This window comes from Dermacentor andersoni, chromosome 6 (genome assembly GCF_023375885.2).
Source record: "Dermacentor andersoni chromosome 6, qqDerAnde1_hic_scaffold, whole genome shotgun sequence".
NCBI classification, from domain to species: domain Eukaryota; kingdom Metazoa; phylum Arthropoda; class Arachnida; order Ixodida; family Ixodidae; genus Dermacentor; species Dermacentor andersoni.
Genome location: NC_092819.1, coordinates 51,045,538 through 51,067,974, shown reverse-complemented (window position 1 = coordinate 51,067,974; position 22,437 = coordinate 51,045,538).

The window sequence follows — 22,437 nt, the reverse complement described above, 5'->3', positions numbered from 1 at the left end:
GTGTGCCGTCGCGCCGATGCATATTTTGTCGTTTCGTCTTTTTTATTAATGGTTTACCAAAACACCTCGCACGGCATGAGTGGCTGCATACTGGTGGCGTCCAAATACGCGCCCGTGCAACGTACGGCTTCCTCCGAGTACTAAAAAACTGATCTCGAAGGCGATGCTTGTTGTGACTGTATGCACCGGAAGTAATTGCAGAGCCGGAGTCGCGTCATATAGATGCCATGTCTCGAACACCACGTATGCGGGTATAGCGAGCAAGCGTAATTTACTAACACCTGCTCAGCCGAATAAATCGCCGGAGTCGGTCTTCAGCTCACCTTTTCTTTTGCTATTAGTAACCATCATGTATACTTAAAGGAAAAAGTAAATTGAGTTATGAAAGTAGACGCTCTACAGTTGCCAACTAATCTCGTGTTTTCTTTTTCCGCAACAACAACAACAACAATACTGCTTTATGTCAACAGAAGAGTGGCCTACCCCGGCGATCTCCAACTACATTTCTTGCGTCAGCTGGCTTCACCCTATGCCTGCAGATTCCTTAAATTTCACCGCTCTATGCTTAATTATCAGCAGTCCTCGAGTGCGCTTCGTTTCGCTTGAAACCCGTTCTGTTACCCGTTATTTGCTAGGCGCACTGCATTTTCTCCATTTGTTCCTTTTAAAATCTCGACTCAAGTATCGGCTACACCCTACTGGCTCTCGAATCCGTGCCGCCGTCTTACTGTCTCTTGAAGTCACGGCTATCATTTTTGCGTTCCATGTTTCGTTATACGCGGTTCTGAGCTACATCTCGGGCTCTCTTCGGCATGGCACAAAGTTTCTGCCCCATAGGTTGGTACTCCTAGAGTGCAATTGCGCGGAGTAAAGTTGTATACAATACCTGGGGCCGAATTCGCAGAGCCCTTTCTCCGTAAGCTGGCCGTCTTTGCAAACTAATGTACGTTCGTCAGCACAATCAGCTGCTAGGTGCTCTTAAGAAATAGTTAAAGCATAATAGTTTTTCATCTGAATACGGTACCTGGGGCGCAATTCATATATTGTTCGTAAGTACTTATTGCCGTTGGCCGGTCGCCTTCACTAATCATAAGCCCACTATCCCGACTGACTGCAATTTTCTCTTACGAACAGCTCTAACGCAAGAGGCTTCTGTGAAGCGAGCTCTGGTTCCATGTAGAATCACATATAACGAGCAGCAATAACTCGCTCAAAGTGTATATAGGACCGCTGCTGTGTGTCTGCTTCTGGCATAAATGACCAGACCCAGCGGAAGGACGGAGCAGAAAAAGTTGCTAAGGTAAAAAAAAAAAATTGTGAGAAGTAGAGGGCAGGTGCTTCGAGAGGGAGGAGGAAAGGGGGAGAAGGAGAGATGTTTGGAAGGTTCGCAGTCCCCTTGACGCCGACGCCATCTTTTTCTTCATTTTTTTGCGCCAGACGCGGACATCATACGTAATTAAAAGAAAGAGAAGAAAATTTAAAAAAGAAAATGACGAGAACTAAGCTACACGGAAGAACCGAGACGAGGAGACTCGAGCGAATGCGAGTGTGGGAGGACGAGAGAGAGAGGGAGAGGGAGAGTGCAATGGCGCCGCCACTTACCGGGCAATTTGCTCCCGCGTACGTGACGAGCACGCAGAGACGCCACCGTCATCGTCGTCATCATCGGTGCGTCGCCCACGGGTAACCCTCGCGGCGTTATCGGCCCTTCAGTATATTTTCTTTAGGAAGCACGAGCGCGCGCATCCCCTGTGGTCACATTCCCCTTACGCTCAATTCCGCTGTCTCTCTCTCTCTCTCTCTCTCTCTCCCTCCGTAGTCTTGTGGTCGAAGAGCAAGAGTGGAGACCATGCGCACACTACACTAGACTCCCGCGCACAGCACTCCGAAGAGGGCTGCAGTATGGGGCCATAGCGCAGCCCCGTTTTCTGAAGGAAAAAAAAAAAAAAAAAGATTGACAGCATAGGGGAATATACTTGCGCGTATGGCGCAGAATACACGCAAACTGCGTCCAATTGAATTCGCTTGAATTTAAGACTGCGTTCTTCCGCAGACCATCGATATGTTTCCATTGTGCACCCCCTATACCTGTTAATCGAAGTCGATCAAACCGCGTGTGCAATAGCGCACACGTTCGGGATAAGTTTGATCGTAGGTCCACTAAGCTTTCGAACTTCACAAAAGAATACATTCTGAAGGAATGAGACAAGAGTACGACTTCACGAAGGGCTCCTGTGGGCAGGCGCCACGGCATAGAGCTTGAAAGTGCGGTACCTCTCTCTTGCTCTCTCCCTCTCTCCGTTCAATATAGAGGGCATGGCGGCGCACTGCACGGAATAAGGTCACGAGAGTGTGTGTGCTCGAGGAGGAAAGGTTAGGCAGCAAAAATTGCGCGGACGTCCGCCCGTCACGCACGCTAGGCAGGCAGTGAGCGCTTGTGATTGTGCTCGAATGCGCCTGGGAAGGACGGTATACGGTGACGGGAGCTGCATACACGTGCATATATAGTTATATACAATGGCGAAGACCCATTCTGGCTTTTTCGTCCATTTAGATTCGCGGCGGGCAGCCACTTGGATGCATTCTGTAATTGAGGGGCCGTGTAGTACGAGGTCACGTGATGAGCCTTATCTGACATGTGACATTTATCTCTGGAGCGCATACCTCTGAGTCGGCCTGCCCTCAAGAGGACAAACGGGCATGTGCACGGCTAGGAGGCAACCTTCGTATCGAACAGCAGTGAATACTGGATAGTCCTGCTTATTAAGCTGTATAGTACGGTTAGCGCTTCGCAGTTGAACCTTGCAACGGGAAGAAGCTGGCGTCAAACTGTACTTGTTGCCAACATGTACAATCAATCAATTAATTATCAAATCGTTAATTACACTTAATATGATGAAAGCAAGTAAGATTACCCACGTCCTGCTTGTTGACACGGTGCACAGTATATCTGTCCATATAGTTCGAAAAAAAAAAAAAAAAACACACACAAAGCGTGCGACTGAACCCGTCATCACATCACGCCCTGAAGCCTCAACAAAGCTTTCGCAGGAAGTACGTTCGCTTTGACAAACAAGAAGAAATACGGAAAGTTAAATGGGAAAGGCGGCGGACATCGTAACTTTCTCTTACATTACAATGGCGCTCGGCAGTTATGGAACTTTCGAAAGACGAGCTTACGTCGTGGGTTCGATTCTCGACCGGGGCAGGAATCGTTCGTTGGCGAGAGGTGCGTCCCGTTCGTAAGAACTACTCTTTCATCTGCCTTTCTCTCTCTCTCTCTCTCTGTCTCTCTCTCTCTGTGGTTAATATGCCCAACATCACGATTGTCTAGCTACCAGCTGCTCTTACGTATGCAGTTCTGGCGTATGAACTTTTATGCGAATACGGGCCCTTACTTTTTAAGGCTGGGGATTTCTGAAAGTGCATTTATTTTTCTTTCTTTCTGTTTCTCTTTCGTCTTTTACTCAGTGCGAGTACTTTACCGTGACGTTAAGTTCAACCGGCTATTCTGTAGCGAATCATCTGAAACTTACGCCGTTTAGTAAATGGGCGACAACGCTTATCACTAAAGATAAGCGAAGCCGTACGCTCGGCATTCAACTCGTCGGCCACAGCCATGCGAGGACGAAGTATACGTCACCTTATCAATATGAACGAATTCCATGCGTTCACGACCCATCACTCTCGCTATACACTATAGAAATATATACATATCTTATGTACCGCCTCTCTATATATATATCTACTTTACGAAGTGCGTGACAGAAGACTCCACTTGACCTGAAACGGATAGACACATACTACAATACGACCGTATATATATATCTTCAACAAACCTGCACGGTCCACTTCGAGCACTGCCGAAAGATGGTGTTCACGTCGCAGACGTTACACGAGGAGGTTATATACGGACACCACTCGAAAGATACGAAATGAGCGACACATTCGGATGGCGCCGCATATCCTTTTGCGAAGTGTGTGAGAGGAGGAGGAGGACAGCGAGCGGTTTTACAGCGACCTCGGTCATTTGTCAGGGCGCGCGGCGCTAATGTACTTCTTGTGTCCGCCTCCTTCGGGAAGCTCGCGCGTCTCGTCGCGACGGCGTCGTCCGTCCGCGCGACGACCGGAATTTTGAGCACGTATGTGTAGTGTGCGGGAGACGCGGCGACGCGGAGAGGATCCGCGTCGTCCACTCGGCTCCTGCGACGATAAGCCGTGGCGCCTGCGGCATTTAAGGTCGATAGCGCGATCCACACACACACACACACACACGCACGCACGCAAGCACGCACGCACGCACGCACGCACGCGCGCGCACACACACGCACACGCACACACACACACACACACACACATACATACATACATACATACATACATACATACATACATACATACATACATAGACAAACACATACCCACACCCAAAGTACATTAAAAAAATCAGAGGGGGCAAGGAAAGCGAGCAGTGTAGGCTCTGTTCACAAACAGGGACACTCACACGCACAATGTGGGAATGCACCTCGCTCCCGTTTGCTGATCGCCCCGTCAGCAGCGAGACTGACTGGACAGCCTGGCTCAGTTCCGGGGACGTCGACCGACAGCTTGAACTGGTGGACTGGGCGGAAAAGGCCAAGCAGGCCCAGGGCCTTACTTGAGCCCGATCCCTCAGCCACGTCCCCCTTTACCCTTCCCCCTTTCAATGATGTTTACCACCACTGCATACATACATACATACATACATACATACATACATACATACATACATACATACATACATACATACATACATACATACATACATACATACATACATACATACATACATACGTACATACATACATACATACATACATACGTACATACATACATACATACATACGTACATACATGCATGCATGCATACATACATGTTCCCGTCTCACGCGGTTTCTATATATAGGCGTTGGCGCGCGCGCCGGTGTTTCTATTTGGACTTGCAGTGTTTCGGTGAGCGGTGCGCTGCGGATTGGAGAACTGGGATGCAAAATATAAAACACTGTTGCGCGCGCATGCGCTATATACGGGATGGTGTTCTGTTATTGGGCGCTATATATATGCGATCGTTCTTATGAGCGCGCCGAACCATATGAAACCATTTCTCACGCGCCAAAGCCCAGTGCCCCACCTCTGGCATCCAGAACTATAGCCTAACGGGCGCTGCGTATTGAGAGCATCGGGTGTACGAGCACTGCCGCATGCGGCAGCGCATAGCATCGTGTAATCGCGCTGCGCGGCGATTCTTAATTAAGTGCCGAACCACATGAAGCGTTTTCTCGCGTGACAAAGAGCCGGTGCACCAACCTTGGCATCCAGAACTATAGCCAAACGGGTGCTGCGTAGTGAGAGCATCGGGTTCTCAAACACATCAGCATGCAGCAACACACAGAATCGTGAAATCTTGCTTTGTGGCCATTCCTAATTAAGCGCCGAACCACATGTAGTGTGTTCTCATGTGCCAAGGAGCCCGTGCACCAAGCTTAATTGGCATCCATAACTCAAGCCTAGCGGGCGCTGCGTATTCGGAACATTGGGTTTACAAACACAGCCACATGTGGCAAAGCGTAGCATCGTGTTCTCGCACTGTGTGGCCAGTCTTAATTAAGCGCCGAACCACATGAAGCGTTGTCTCACGCGCCGAAGAGCCGGTGCGCCAACTTTTTGCATCCACGCAGAGCTATAGCCGAACGGGCGCTGCGTAGTGAGAGTACAGAGAGCACCACATTCATAAACACTCTCACACGTATGAGCGCTAAATATGCATGGGTTCCTGTTTCGTCAAACACGTAATGTACAAGGTCAGCCTTATAAGCCTCGACCATATGCATTCCCGCTCGCGCATATGCGCATGGAGCGCAGCCCTGGATATATCCGGAACTATAGACAAACGGGCGCTGCGCTTTAAGAGCAGGGCGCTGTATAGACATAAACACTGCCGCACGCTGCAGCGTTAAGCACGATGAGGTCGTGCATGGTTTTATATAGGAAAAGCGCAGTTAGCACGTCAGTTTCTATATAAGCGCGCCGACCACACGATGCGTTTCTCACGCGCCAAAGCGCATTCGCGTCGGCCTTTGCATCTGTATAGAGCCAGGGGATGCGAAGCAGGGCAGCTGCCCCCCACCCATGCGGCCTTCCCACCCCGCTCCCCCCTTTCTCCCCCTCTTTTTACCCGGTCAAGTGTGCCCCCCCCCCCCCCCCCCCCCCCCTGATAAGCATGCGTGGGCATACGTCACTGTGTAAAGCTACCTACAGATAAACAAAGGGACGCTGCGTTTTGACAGCATTGACAGCACTGGACTGGAAGGTTTAATTACTGCCACACGGGGCAGCGTTAAGCAGTACGTCATCGTGTTATAGTTGTTTTTTATTAACCGCGAGACAACCGTGACAGACAAGCCTTAAAAAAAAAAAAAATAACATTTTACAACCCTTTTGGGCGCATATTTGTCCCATGCAACAAATCGTAACCGGTCTCGCTTGCGTTTCCTGTGTTTAAAACTCCAAGTCTGCAGTAATTTTCTATGAATAATGACGTGTCACGCTGGTGACCTGCACGGCTATCATCGTCACGTTTAAGTACAGGAAGCGCGCTGCAGCGTTAAAGGAAGAAAATGCGCCCGAGATAGATAGAGGATCATTGTTGTGAGGCAAAGGTACACCCCAAACCCTGTAAGCTCTTTTAAGAGCTTATACATAAATTGGCAGTGAAAATGCGTGTGTGTGGAAGTGCTTGCGGACGTTCTTATACCGGTATCCCACGTACACTTCTGATCGCGATCGGGGCCGATCCGGATCGAGCTTGATCCGGATCGGTTGTTGCTACAGGTCATTTGCGATCGCGATCCTGCGGTATCCGGATCTGGGTGATCGCGATCAGAGAATCGCAATCAGGCCCCTTGATCGCGATCGCAGGCTGACGTCTGCGCCCTCTAGAGCAGCGTTCTGAAAACGTTATAAACAAAAAGCGAAGCCAGCTGAATAAAGAACGTTTAGAAATCTTTTCCCAGTAATAATAAGCTGTAAATTGAACTATTGTCGAAATTTAACCATAATTTGCATATCTGAATTTGTAGCTAATAGATTATGCAGTTATGAGAGTTCCTGACGATCAGCAGACGATAACAACTCGATCTGGATCGTTGGACCGTGTAGGAGCGACCATCGTTGATTGCGATCGACAAATTCGATCCGTATCAGCCCCGATCGCGATCAGTAGTGTACGTGTGACACCGGCATTAAGCTTCGACTATTGGCCGCGCCTATGCGATACGATGCGAGACACTCCGCGTGAGTGGCGAAACACTCTTGCTCTTCCATATATGCATGCCTTGCTATTTACTCCGTCTTCTATAGACGATGGAACTACGCGAGCGAATCGAACGCTTGTATGGTGTTTTGTGCTCCTCTTGGCGGATCTCTCACGTATCTCGTTCTTCACGGGTGTACAGCGATCACATATTATTGGCTAAGTTTAGGTGCAATCACTTAGGATGGCGTTTGTTCGATCTTTTCGACAGCTCGGTTCACGAAGAAACGAAAAGAAGAAAAGGTAAAAGGACGTCAAATGACGCACTGCTGGCTTCGTTACCACCGAACTTCACAAAACAGGACAGAGGCATACTATCGGTCATATATGGTCCAGCAAGCAGGTTTGGAAGCATGTTGAAAAGTGTGCGCGCGCGGTGCTAAACGTGGTATGCACAACAACAGAGACACAACGACACGAGCGCTGTTTCTCCATTAGAGTGTTTTAGGTGAGCGTCTTTACGGTCCGCTCCGCTCCGAGTTGCCCCGCTAAGCCACACCCACAACGTTTAGCGGAGCGGAGGGACGGACGGATGGATGGATGGATGTATGCTATGAGCGTGCCCTTTTGAAGGGGGCGGTAGATTGCACCGCCAAGCTCTTATTATGTTGCCTAATGTCCTACTTATGTTAAAAAAGAAAAGACAAAAAGAGAAGGGGAAAAAAAAAACCCGCGATGAATTCCCATAACCAAAGCTACTGAACCCCTATTGTGAACTTTGTTTTTGTGCGCCTCCGTCATTTGTCGTTTCCCTACTTCCACCAATCTTCCAATCACCTCTTACTAATCTCTATTGCGGGCATGTATACTTTCCCCCCGATCTCACTGAACCCAAGGGCTTCAAGGAGGCCAGAGGTACCCAAATCGACCGCTGGGCAGATATCTCCACATTCTACTAAAACATGCTCCAACGTTTCCCTAGCTTTGCCGCAGGAAGCACACACTTCTACTTCCTTGTTGTATCTCGCTTTATAAGGGCGTGTTCTAAGGCATCCCGATCTCGCTTCGAAAACTAATGAGCTTTTCCGATTTCGTTTTTCCTCTTAAATAGTTACTCATGGCAGGTTTCTTATCTATTGCCGCCATTCACGAGATTATCTCAGCCTCTCTGACTTTCCGCTTGACGTTCTTTGTTGCCGTGTTGCTCACCCTACAGGCCGCATACTTGCTGGAAAAGCTTCCTTGTTCTTTGCCTCCGCCGTGAACCAATGTTTTTTCAGAGGTCTGGTCTTACACACGGATGTTTTCAAGAATGTATTTTTCAATATTGATGAGGCTTTCTATAGGCGCGCAGAGCTGTGTATCGCAGCTGCCACAATGATCTACTTTGATTTACGTGTACATACGCTTAGTCGAGAAAGACCTCCGACTTATCGAAAACATACGTTTCCCGCGAATCCGACTGCATGGGCCTTGCGTAAAGAAGTATAACGAGAACCACAAGTTGCGGCTTTTAATTTAAATTACGAACTGCCTAAACTGCACCACGTGTGAACACGGCGTTCGCAGTTCGTATATATAAGGCGGATGTACGCAGCGACTACTCGCTGCACCATACGCAGGGTAAACAAAAACAACAACAACAAGAACAAAGAAAATGCTAAACGCGAAGACGCTTGAACAATTTCAGAAGCTGCGATAAGAAAATATTCATTTTTCTAGCGATTCAGCCGAGCGTATGTGTATATAGTGCATGTATATATATATATATACCCCGCAGCTTATATATACTCCACAGGCGTATAGAACCTTCTCCAACCTCTATCATTCACCTCTTTTTCTTTCTTTCGTTTTCTTTGTTTTAACTTTGGCTGGTGGCGCAACTTATCTCCCCGCCGACCTGCTGATGGCGGGGCGACTCGTTCTGATCGGACGCCACTCGTGGTCGATAAGGCGATCGCCTTCGTCGCCGTCCGGTTCGCTCGCGTTTTCGCACTCGACTGAATTCGCGTCGCGAGCTCGCTGCGGCGACGCAGCTACGGGGGACACAGAGAGAGAGCCCATGCGAGAGCCGTCGTGACAAATAGGCTGTCCGCTAAGGCATCTCGTAATCTCGACCACCGCCGCCACCACCGCGAAGGCCGGGAGGAGACAGCCTCAGCGCAGACGAGCTAGGCGCGGAGGCAGTATAGGTGTATAGGGGCACAGTCGTCCTCGACCACGCGGGATTCGGAGCAGGGCTGCTACGGTAATGTAAACCGAAAAGTCATAAAAGACGTATGCAGCCAAAACAAAAAGAAGAATGAAAAAAAGAAAGAGAGAGACGGGAGAGAGAGAGAGAGAGAGAGAACTACAGCAGCTCTTGTATGCAGAGCTGCGATCGAATAATAATGTTAGCGAAGATGAGCTTAGCAGGAAGAAATGATCGAGGGAAGTGTAGAAGAACGAAATATTTAAAAAAAATGGATAAACATTGGGGGCGACGTGGTGTTGCCGTTGAGAATCGGCGCAGGAACGCTGGATTGCCCACTGCTGCATGCGTCTTGAATGGCGTGCAGGTTTTGTTGCCTGCGTAGTCACCTGGTGTGTGGGTGTGTATATATATATATATATATATATATATATATATATATATATTCGTGACCATATGAAGCCAACAGAAAATGAAGCCGAGGAAAGCACTGGGCAAATTAGCTGCCGATGAAAATGAAATCTGGAAAACAATAAAGACACGGACATGAAAGTGGACGAAAAAGATAACGTGTCACCGAAGGGAGCCGAACCCACATCCTCCGCATCACGCGTGCCTGCCACTACCAGTTGCGCTGCAACGACGGCTATCAAAGCATCCACTCACTTGGGTATTTATGTTTACTAGATCTAGTCCTAGGAGTGTATAGACAGCGCCACTCAGAGGCAAGTAGGGCGGATATGGAACATCCTTCTTTTTTTGTGCCCGATGGCGTCACGTAACACGTGATCTCTGGAGAGCGGGCACGTGACTAATAAACCCTCGCATGCTACCTAATGATATATATATATATATATATATATATATATATATATATATATATGTACTGAGGGGAAGTGCGTCGATGCCTCAGCTTCTTCGATGCTGGCACAAATGCATGTATGAGAACAAAATAGAACAGCCGGATGCGAAGATGCGTAATAGAAACGGACGTGGTTAAGGAAGTCACCAGGATGGTGAGAGAGGTCGTCGTCACGAAGTTGTACACACGCGAAGGGCAATCAGTGCCACACCCCCTCCCCCCCCCCTCCCCCCTCGAAAAAGAAAACAACTTCAATGCAAGCGTATGGAGTGGAGATCGCTTATAGCGGCCGCGAAAATTACGAACTCTCGGGAAGAGTGTGTAGTACACATACGCTTGGTCCCATAATGAAGCTGGGTGACCACGTCGTCTTATAGGAGGACCATGCCGGGTTGCCTTCCGACTTAATTTGCATGTCTCGCGGACGACGGCGCTTGCACGCGCATGTGCGTGAGAAAGGAGGGGAGTGCGCGCCGCTGCTTCGTCTCGCTTATCCGCTGAACAGGCGGGGCGATAAAGGCCGGATAACGCGCGAAGCGAACAGGATTGGACCAGCGAGCCTAACGATCTTGTACACGAGGAAAGGACAAGCGTACGCGTTTGTACGTACCTATTAGTTGGAAGATAACTGCTGATTGTATAATGCAATTCCTCTTCGTCTTGAGAGTGGTCTTCCGCGCGTGCGTTCATCCACTATATTGTTATTTTTTTAGAGAGAGAGAGAGAGAGAGAGAGAGAGAGAGAGAGAGAGAGAGAGAGAGAGAGAGAAGTGATAAAGGAAAGGCAGGGAGGTTAACCGTGACTGAACTCCGGTTGGCTACCCTGCACTGTGTAAGGGGGGGAAATGGAAAAATGATGGATGAGTAGAGGTAAAGAGGTTCACAGTATGTTCACGGAACTGTCCGTGAACGCAGGCAATGAAGAGTTTATCGTTTGCACGGTTTGCCTTACGGCATTTTTGCGGTTAAACAAATGCGCGCAGTCTTGAGACAGTGTTTGTGCCGTCTGCTCCTATCTTTGCCTTTCGTATATATATAAGCACTCGTCCCGACGCTAGATGTGTTTGCATAGAGAATGCAGCGAACGGAGTCGCCGCTGGCAGAGCGAAGACAGGTGGTTTAACCGCGTGAGAGAAACAGACGTCAGGGATCTCCAACCACCGGAGAACAGGATGTGCAGAAACGAAGCGCAACACAACCAAAGCAGGTATACAGCCAAGCAGGAGGCTTGACCGTGAGAGAGCCCAGTAGGGCATCAGTCGTTTTTTGAGAACAGGATTTTCCAACTTGGGACCGCGTGCGCGGTTACAGCGTATAACTAGCACGTATAGTGTGCTGCGAAGTGACGGTCGGCATTCAGCGCAGCGTCGACAACTGTAGCAAGTGGATAACACTATACGTGGGAACGGCATGTTTGCGGTCTCGCGTTAAGCCTGTCGCGAGACGAGACGCATCCTGTTACACGTCGTTGGAAGTGGCAGAAGAGAGGTTATACTAGAAGGTGTCTAGCGATACAGCCACTGTGCATGACTTCCGCGTGAGACATTTCTTTAATTGTTGTTGTTAACAATGGTTAAAACGAGGAACAGCTGTTCAATTTTGCATTGTGAACAAGCTCATGTGTGTACTGTCAACGCCTTAAGCTTACTATGCGCGAAATCGATGGAAATAGTAGATAAATAGAAAAGAGAGAAAATTCTGGAAATTTGGACAGGCATATACGCGTACACTAGATTTAAGGGTTGCAACTTGTATATGCACTGCCTTGAAGTTCCGCTGGTTCACGGAGTATGCGCTCCTTAAAGCTTGCGCTCCAATAGTGTAACCTGAAAACAACGCGACTCCACGTTCTGAAGCAAACTGTGAAGCGAATTCGTTTGATTCTATACTGATCCGAGTATGTTCGCCAGCATGTATGGGAGGAATGTTACGTTTGTTCGTTCCCAATTGATTACTGCGTGTAGTGACCTTTCTACTTGCTATGTAGTCCAAGCCTACAGGACGACAGACCATGCTCGATGGAAAACTGGCCGTGAGAAAGTAGAAACCATTTAAGGAAGTTTGAAGGAGGTTCTCACTTGGTATATAGATGGACTCATTGGGCATAGCCCCCCCCCCCCCAAAAAAAAAAAAAACCAAAAAAAGACACTGCAGCTTTTGCAGACTCCATAGTGGAGGAGAACTCCCGGTTAATTTTCACCACGGGCGGTTCACTAATGTGCACTCAATCCATGTACGCGAGATTTTTTTTTTTTTCATTTTGCCTCCAGTGAGCTATTGGTCGCAGCGACAGGGAATCGAACTAGTGGCCTCCTGCTCAGCAGCATAACGCCATAGACAGTGAGGAACAGCGTCGGGTAGCTCTTAATTGTTTCGCGGGAGTAATACAACCGTCAAAAGGATTCCTGTAAAAAACGTTATACACTATATGTCTTCGCTGTGTGGCTTGGACATGTGGTGAAACACCACATGTCCATCAGACCAGTTTCTCTCAAGAATGCGATGAGGATGCATGAATTTTCTTTGCGGGCTATAAGTGGTCCTTCAGGGAACACAAGGTGCTGCAGGCACATATGCGGAAGGTTCTTTTGTTGCAGATTTTTCCAGGAGAGCGTCCCTTTCATCTTGGAATTTTGGGCACGACCACAGGAAGTGTTCGATGTGTCCTGTCTCGTCGCATGTCGTACAGTTCGGAGAATTGATGCGCCCGTCTTAAATTACCATGCTGCTGTACTAGCAGATCCTGTCCTTATTCTATACAGAAATGAGGCTTCCTCTCGACGAAATCTATTGGTTACGCATGGCATATGTGATGCAACCCAATGTGGTCAAAAGTGGTTTCGAATGTTACATTTCTTGATTGCTCTTTGGGCCTTTGACTTTGGGAGGATGATGAAGCGCTGCGTATGCAAGTGCATCAGCTTTTTCGTTGCCAGCAATGCCAATGTGGGAAAGAATCGACTGAAACTTTACTGTGAAGCCTTTGTTGCCGAGTTCTTTCACGTGGGCTTGTGATATGCGCGAAAACTTAATGGACGATAGACCTCGGTAGAGTCGTTGTACCGCGGCCTTTGAGTCCGTAAGGAGCACCACATGTTGTAGAGGCAACGTCTTTAGTTTGCGCAGAGCAGCAGCTATTGCCATGCCTTCCACAACTGTCGACGAAGCTATACAGTCCAGATGGCCAGACCACGCATACCTCAGAGAGGGAATATAACATGCAGCTGCGCTGCGATCTTCGTCTACGTTGACAGAGCCATCTGTGTATACTTGGATGTGATTGGGGTGAGTCGTGTTCAAATGTTCCAGAACTAGTGACTTGACTTCTGCAGCTGGAATCCAGCTCTTTGACTGCATAGTCGTGGTACACTTAAGTTGCATGTGATATCTTCGAATGTGTCCAAGGTGGGTCTGCCCTCTGTCTCGAGTAGCGTAATCCTAAGACTCGAAGCGTGTTCAGTGCTGCATAAAAATCTGAGCGCGGCCTGTTACCTATATAAACGCCTTCAGTGAGCTTTGCCGGGCGAAGACTCACTAAAACGTAGTTAGCTGGGTCATGAGAGTCTGGGAAGCTTGAAGTCGCAGAGGGCGTGACTCAGCTTCGTAGAGCACTTTTTGTTCCACGCTGGCTGAGGGACTCCCAAGCACAGCGGAAGACGTCTTCTGTGTATGGCTTCTATCTAAACTCTCGTATTGGTCATCTGAGGGTGACGTCAGATGTAGCTGGTGTAGGATCCCACTTGTAACCAGCGCTGTATGTAGCCGTAGCATCGACGTCGGGCTGTTGCCCCAGCGTATGCCAACGACTGTGCTTGAGCACATGAAGCCTCTGTCACGATGACGCCGCAACGTAGTCAACAGTGAAGATGCAGCGTAGTTCATATAGACGGCACGACAACAAAGCGTCAAGCTCCTGTGTAATTCCTGCCTATGCGGAACGTCTTATTAACGTGGATGGTAGAAGAGTGCCTATAGAGGAAAGTTTGGTAAGGCCAGACAAGGGGGGCAATCTGCAGACAAGTCGCGTTCTGTCAGGAAAAGCGAAAAAGACGAGAGACAACTGCATTGAGATGGCGTTGAGAAATGCGCGGAGTAAGTCGTCGCGGTGAAGGGTGGCGAAAATGAAACAAAAGGAGGTCGTTCGCATATCACCGACGCACGCGTCTCCAGGATGTGCTCCAGACGTATACGAAAAAAAAAAAACATAAGAAAAGAAAATGAAAAAGGACAGGAATCTCGCTGGCCTTATCGTTGCGCCTACCTGCTGTCCTATAATCAAAACATTAGAGGAAAGAGGGGCACGAATCGCCGAGATAACAGAAACAAGAAACGAGAATACCAAGTCTCTGATAAGAAGGTCGGTTGGCCGAGTGTAGAGAAGCCTGCAGTTTTGATTCTTTGATTTATCGCGCCACCCCTCGGGGGGGCGCTGCCAAGCACCTGCCTTCTTTTTTTTTTTCCTCGACGGGGTCTTCAAGAAAGAGAAAGAAAATGCCTTTTCAGAGAGCCGAGCCTTTTAAGATCGCTGCAGAACCGTTAGCGTTATCGACGCCGCCTGTGGCGAGAACTGAGCCACATAACGATAGATTCAGCGGCAGCTGCGTCAAAACAAAGCACAATGAGGGAAAGGGACGTCTGCTGGTTGGAAAACATTAGCGCGAGGTAAAGGGAAGATTGTCGGACCCCCTCCTGCGTATCTATACGCACCCAGACTCGCTGGAACGCACGCATGAACGAACAGACGCACACAGACCGCATACGCACACACAGACGCCGACGAACGTTCACGTATGCAGACGAACACGCACGCACACGCACATACCAGTATAAACGTACCAGACGACCACGCACAAACGCAAATGAATAGACACATACGCAGACACAAACAGACGAACATAGACGTTCCAGACGAAGGCACACACATACATCACGAACACACAGACGAACATGCATGCACCAGACGAAGACAAGCGCACAGACGCGCGGGAAAACGCACGCCCACACATACACACGCACACGCGCTCGCGCACGCACGCATGCATGCGTACACTGAGCGTACACGTATACGCTCAGTTGAGGTTTACGCGCCAAGCCTCTTAGCGGAGAGCCCCCCGTATCTCGCCAACCGCCTGCGTGTATCAGAAAAACGCGTGGTGGCCGCAACACCATGCTCGAGGCTGCTGGTCTTTCTCACTTAGCAGATCGTCGTGTACATCTACGTTCTCCTTCTTGAACGTTTTGTTTTAGGTCCTTGCTTCTAGTTGGGCGGCTAGTCCCAGTCGCGACTTCGCCGCTTCTAAAAGCTTAAAAAAAACATAGGAAAAAAGAAAAAGAAAAACTCGGTCGGCTCACGCATGTGTCAGAGCTTATAAAGGACCTGCAGTTCGAGAGAATGGGTCGCCTTCAAAGTGACGGCGGTCTCCTTTCTGGGGCAGCAGCCGCCTTTTTTTTTTTCCCCTATACGCCGAAAGTTACGACAGTCGTCTTCGGCGCCGGCGGTGGTGGACCCGCGGCGTACAGCGGCCTAGTACGAAACGGGGGACGCGTGCTCCGTGTGCGCATGCGCGCGGCAGAGCGATAACGCCCGCTATCTCGCTGGCGTTGTCTTCCAGAGTGCGGGGAGAAAGTATAAGGCGCCTCTGATGCCCACCGCAGGCCGGCGCTTCGTCTTCACGCGTTTCTGTACGCGTGGTTTCTGTTGTCCTCTGTGAGCTCCATAAAACAAAAGAACAAGTTGAAGTATTCTGTTGGTTCGAACAATCAAGGACATTTTTCTATCGCAAGGGCCTGCTAACGAACAAACCACTGGGGGCGTTTATGAAAAAAAAAAAAAAAAGCGGCTGAACCTGTCTGACGAAGAATGTCGACGTTAATGCGATAGGCATCGAAGAAATGTAGCAACATATACCGTATTTCCAACGTATTGACACGTGTGCGCATCCGAGCTCCTCTCGCGTGTTTCCAATGATGATGATGTTGGCGTTGATTTATCGGCATCCCCTTTGAAGCGGGGTGGGGGTGACGAATGGCCACCTAGCCTACTTGAGTTAAACAGGTATGTTACACATGCTTTTCATTCTAGCATTATTGTGTACATCTCCCTAATATTTTTTTCTCTCATCGTCAGAACTTCTGTATCTACCTTGTACCGCTACCTATGCCATTAACAGATCCAGTCGTACCAATATCTTCCCTGCATTTTTTTTTCTACTAATGCTCTAAACGTATTTTGCTTATCGGCCACGACTGCTGACCAGTTGATGCTTCCGTCCACTTCAAATCCGAGCGCTTCTGGAAGCTGTAGGTTATACCTACGGGTCTCACTACAGTTCCCACTGCACACGGTTTGCCATCTAGCGTCGCCGCCTCGAATTACGCGCATGGCGCCATTCGAGGATGTTTTTTTTTGTTTTTGTCATGGAAGACCAGCGTATACCTACCTACTGGCGCATGCCCAGTTACCGTAACTGGCGTCAGAGTGGTTGATTGAAGAAAGGCGCACATAGGTGCACATAGTGGCACACACCTGGTGCTTCGAGTGGGGCGTCAAAACGGTTCATTGAAGAGCGCCACATAGACACACAACTAAGTTGACTACAAGGCAGACGCCGAGAACGAAACTACTTTGTGGGGAATCAAAGTATCTTGTTTCTCGCATCCTCAGAACAAAATAACTTGTTTGTAGTTGTGGAGAAACGTTGAGTAAGGTATGTGGTTGCGCTAAGTAGCGTATAGGAAGCTGCTCGTCCCATTGATTTGAAAGTTTCATCTAAACTGTGGCCAACAGCACAGTAATGACTGGTTATCCGGATATCTCCTTTTGTTCTCGCAATTTGTCTGTGCACCACGCATTGCGTCGTGGTTGCTTAGGTGAATCAGCTATGGACAAACCAGCGCCTGCTCAGCGTCCAACGAAAGCCCAGTGCTTTCTCTTCAATGTACCGGTTTCGACGCCGGTTGACGCCATCATCGACTCCATCGAAGAAGTCGTAGGTGCCGGAGGGTTGCAGTATCTGCAACATCACGGCGGCAACAAGTTCTTGGCAGCTGTCCGCTCCGCGGCTCAGGCAGCCAAGATGGCGGCAAAAGGCTCCCTGCTGCTCGCCAACAAGGTCGTACCGCTGGAACGCATGGGCACTCCAGTGGTTTATGTGACGGTCTATCGTCTTCCACCCTGTGTCAGTGACGACGCCCTGATTGCTGCACTTGCACTGTATGGGAAGTGCCGAGGCATTTCCGACGTTGTTTTCAAGGACAGGACGGACATCAGCAATGGCAGCCGCCTGGTCAAGCTCGAGATGGTAAAACCCCCACCGAATTTCATCATAGTGACTGGCTTTCGGGTAATGCTGGAATACAAAGGAATGAAGAGAGTGTGCTCCAAGTGCGGAGCAGAAGGTCATTTTGGGGCCACCTGCACATCAGCTCGATGCGCCCGATGTGCCATTTTTGGCCATGCGACTGCAACGTGCAACGCGCCATGCAGGCGTTGTAATGGCGAGCACGCCACTGTTGACTGTGTGTTGCCACGTTCGTATGCTGCTGCAGTGAAACCAGTGACGCCCGCCCAGCCACGACTGGGAGAGAATACATCTGAAGACGCAGCACAGACGCAAGCCACAGATCAAGCGGGAAAATAAAGTGCCGCAGAGGCGCCGACGCCAGCGTCCCCCGATGCCAGCGACGCTGCGTCTTCTCCCTCTACTGACGAAGAGAGCAACGAGACGCCACGTGCCACAATGGCGTCGTCTGCCACGGAAGACGATGAGGAGCCTACGTTAGACGCCCAGTCTACACTATCACAGCGGGAACGGCTCCTTGCATGTGCTACAACACCGAACGCTAGCGAGAACGCGGATGGACGCCATCGCGGCCTCCCCGAAGTTTCGGCCGGTCCGTCGAGGATCACGCCGGTTGCCAAGACAACGACCGCGCTTGCGAGTGGTACTAGTACAGCGGTGAATGAGAGACGCACGCGCTCGCAAACAGCGTCTGAAGAAGCCAAGAGAATGCTCTCTTCAGAGAGCTCTGCGTCATCAGAACCAATGGCGACACCCTCCAAGAAATGCAAGAAAATGCCACGAGACACCACTACCATGGACGTTGTCTCCGATTCGGAGACGTACTAACAATGGCGCCTTACACTGCTTCTGCTGCCCGTAAGGGCTGCTTTTCCTCTACTCCCCGCTACGAAGCTCAGGCAGCGTTGATGGAACGGTGTTTGGCGCAGACATCGCGTTCCCGTACCTGTGCGAGCGTCTGCAACCTCGGTATTTTAGTAATCAGCTTGCTTCCGGCTAACTTGTCTGAAGAACATGAACAATGCCCGTTTCGCGTTCGCCGCTGTGATACTCCTAAGTCATTGCTGACTTTGCCGTGTTCTGGCTGTTGCACTGATGTAGGACGCCGATTCAGTTCGCAACTAGCTTGTGGTAAGCCATTTGTCTTAGTCTATTTCTGTACGCAACTAACTCATCATGTATTTGCACATAATGACACTTAACGCACAAGGATTTCGCAGCATAGATAAGCAGAGGGAAGTAATTCATTTCGCTCGCGAGAAAAACGTCGACCTCCCGTTTCTTCAGGAGTGTAACTTAAGAAACAAGCAGGAAGTTAAAAGATTTTGCGATGAATTTTCTGTTAAAGCTTATCTTTCATATAGCCCCGGGAGATGTCGTGGTGTAGGAGTGGTGGTTTTTCGTAGGGTGCTTCTACATGGAAGTCACCGCCTTCTTGACTTGGAAGGTCGTGTAATAGCTTTTGATTTTTTCTGGGGTGAGAGGAAAGTTCGGGCATTGAATGTCTATGGACCCGCCGTACGGTCAGACCGCAATGACTTCTTTGCGAGACTCTCCCCTTTTTTGTTAGACAACCGCCCATTCTTTATCGTTGGCGATTTTAACTGTGGGCTCGACCCCATGCGCGACTCACGAGGGCCACGACAATACGCTTCCAATACGCACGCAACTGAATTATCTCGTATAGTGAAAGAATACAATTTATCGGATGCCTGGGTCCATATGCATGGCGGAAGTTTTGGCGCCACATGGCGGCAAAGGCAATCGCAATGTCGTCTAGATCGAATGCATTTCCCTCCTGAATTAACAACGCAAATTGTCCAGTGCAGCATCCTCGATCTCCCCGCGGACGCCGGGTACATTTCAGATCATCGCCCTTTCGCTGTCATATTGAACCTCGAAGGAAGGCCAGGTGAACGCACTGACATGTGGAGACTAGACATTGCTTCTTTGCGTGACCAGGCTACTCTAACCGAACTAAAAGCGTCAGTAGCTACAACAGTTTGCGATTATGAATGCAATATCGAAGCGTGGGATACATTAAAGGAAAGGTGGAGGTCAGTACGCATAGCAGCTAGCAGGAAAAGAAAAAGAAAAGAGACCGAACAGCTTTGTGAGTGCCTGAGAAGGATAAGAATAGTACGAGACGGTAACTCCCAAACACAGTTAATGCGCGAATACCTAGATCATCAGCGTGAACGCTACCATAGACTAATGAGCTGGTACTCTCGCACCTCTGCAAAGGCGTGGATGACCAACAGGGCAATTTCCGACCCTGAGGTACTGCGACTGGCTCGTGCGTCCAGCAGGAGGCAGAATGGCAGCTCTTTTATTGAAAGGGTTATAATAGAAGATGGCACAGAGACCGGTGCGAGGCGAGATATCGAAAGAATTTTTTGGAACTGGTTCTCAGACGCATTTTCATTGGAAAAGATTTATAATGCAGAGCTATTGAGTGAAGAGATTTCAGACTTTTGCGCTAACCTACCTCAAGTAGAAGATACAGAAGGCCAGAATTTATTGTCTCCAACAAATCTGCAAGAAGTTTTTGATGTTATACGATCTATGAACAGCGGATCAACACCCGGTCCAGATGGCTTATCAGTCGAATTTTACCGATCTTGCTGGGGAAGTAGGCACTGCCTTAGTGTCGCTTCTAAACGGCATTCTTGCACGGGAAGGTATTCCTAAATCGTTTAATCGGGGCCGCGTAATGCTCTTGCCAAAGCCAGATTCCAACCTTGCAGAACCCTCCTTCTGGAGGCCTATAATGCTGCTCAACACAGACTATAAAATATTGACAACCCTTCTTGTAAATCGCATGAAGATATTATTGCCGAAAATAGTCAGTGTACATCAAACATGTTCCCTGCCGGGTCGGAGTATATTTTCGTCTCTCAACTTAACACGTGATATCATACAATACACAACAGCACGTGAAGCTTCAGGAGTATTAGCAGTGGCGTAGCTAGGTCGTCTTGCACCCGGGGCCCATAGGTCTTCTGTCACCCCCCCCCCCCCCCCCCGTATGTAGCCGGCGGAAAGAGGGGTGTCTTCAGACGTATATGACACCCCCCCCCCCCCCCCTTCACAGGCCCCTTGCACCCGGGGCCCACGGCCCCCCGGCCCCCCCTATTGCTACGCCACTGAGTATTAGTAAGCTTGGACCAAGCCAAAGCGTTCGACCGCTTAGAACACCAGTACTTATTTGAGGTTTTACGATGTTATAACTTCCCTGAAGAGTTTGTAGACATCCTGCGGATGTTGTATTCGCGAACAACAGCTGAGCTACTGCTTAACAGCATTTTAACACCCAGGTTTGATGTGACAAGGTGAGTGTGGCAGGGTTGTCCTTTGTCACCCATATTGTTTGTGCTTGCGATTGACCCGTTGTTAAGGCAGTTTAGCAAGAGCCCGCTCATAAGAGGTCTTCCTATGCCGGGATCCGGGTGCATAAAGGTATCGGCGTATGCGGATGACATCACTTTGTTTTTACGGGATGGGGACAGTCTTGTAGAGGTATTTCGTATTTATAATCAATATGCTTCAATATCAGGGGGCAAAATAAATATGAGAAAATGTAAAGCATTAAATTTAGGTCGCGGCGAAATAACGCTACCAGGGGACATTAAACAGACCGAGCATATGCAAATACTAGGTATCAAATTTTGTACAAGTGGTGTTTCACCTCACACGTGGCGAGACATTGTCAGCTCCATTAAAGAACAGTCAGAAGCAGTGACTGCGTCGCCACTGCCGCTGGCAGAAAGGGCTTTCTTCATTAAGAACGTATTGTGCAGTAAACTGTAGTTTGCTGCAAGGGTAGCTCTCCCGCCGTCACCAACAGTACGAGTAGTAAACTCACTTATTTTCTCGTGGTTCTGGATAAACAAGTCGCAATACGTAGCGCAGCAATTTTTGCGTCTGCCAAAATCCAGCGGAGGATGGAGCTTGCCGTGCATAGTTGCATTCGGTAGGCTGTTGTGCACTAAGAGTACATGTGATATACTTGATGATGATGAGTACCCTGGTAGGCCACTGCTCCTTTATTGGCTGGGCCATTACCGTCGAACGCTTATGCCGCAGAGTACAGGCAACTTGCTTCCGACGGCGGTAACGCCAGCACCGCAGTATGCGGCGGCTGCGCGCTTGCAAAGCCAGCTTGTACAACTAAGAATTACAAAGTGGCGTGCGACTCCAGTTTCCAGGCTTTGTGAAATGTTGTGTGAGACAACTGTACCTCCACGGGCAGCTACTACACAAACATGGACAGCTGTGCTTTCACCTGATTTGCCCTCTCAAGTGAAGGATTTTCATTGGCAATATCAGTGGGGCATTCTACCTACAAGAGACAGGCTTGAACGCTGGCATATGGTAGCGAATGATAAATGCATATATTGCGCCCAAACAGAGACCAACGCGCATGTAGTAAAGGACTGCGTTGTAGCACGCACCTTCTGGAAGCTAGTTGCAAGGCTAGTTGCAAGAATGTTCGGAATATCCATCGTGCGGCCACCACAGCGCCGAGATCGGTTTGCGAGTCTCGTCTACTACAGCACTAGCTACATATTGTGGTGCTTCCGTAACATCGCAGAACGATCTCGGCAGTCAAATAGAGCAATGTACTCCAGAATGCGGAAACTACGGGTGATAATATGGGGTCATCTTGAAGAACAGTTGTTCAAACTCGGTGAAGCCGAGTTTATTCGCCGCTGGTCTACGCGGTACATAACCGTCTCCCGAGGCAAAGTCTTTCTACAGCCAGAATAATGCTCAATTCTGTTGCCTGAGTT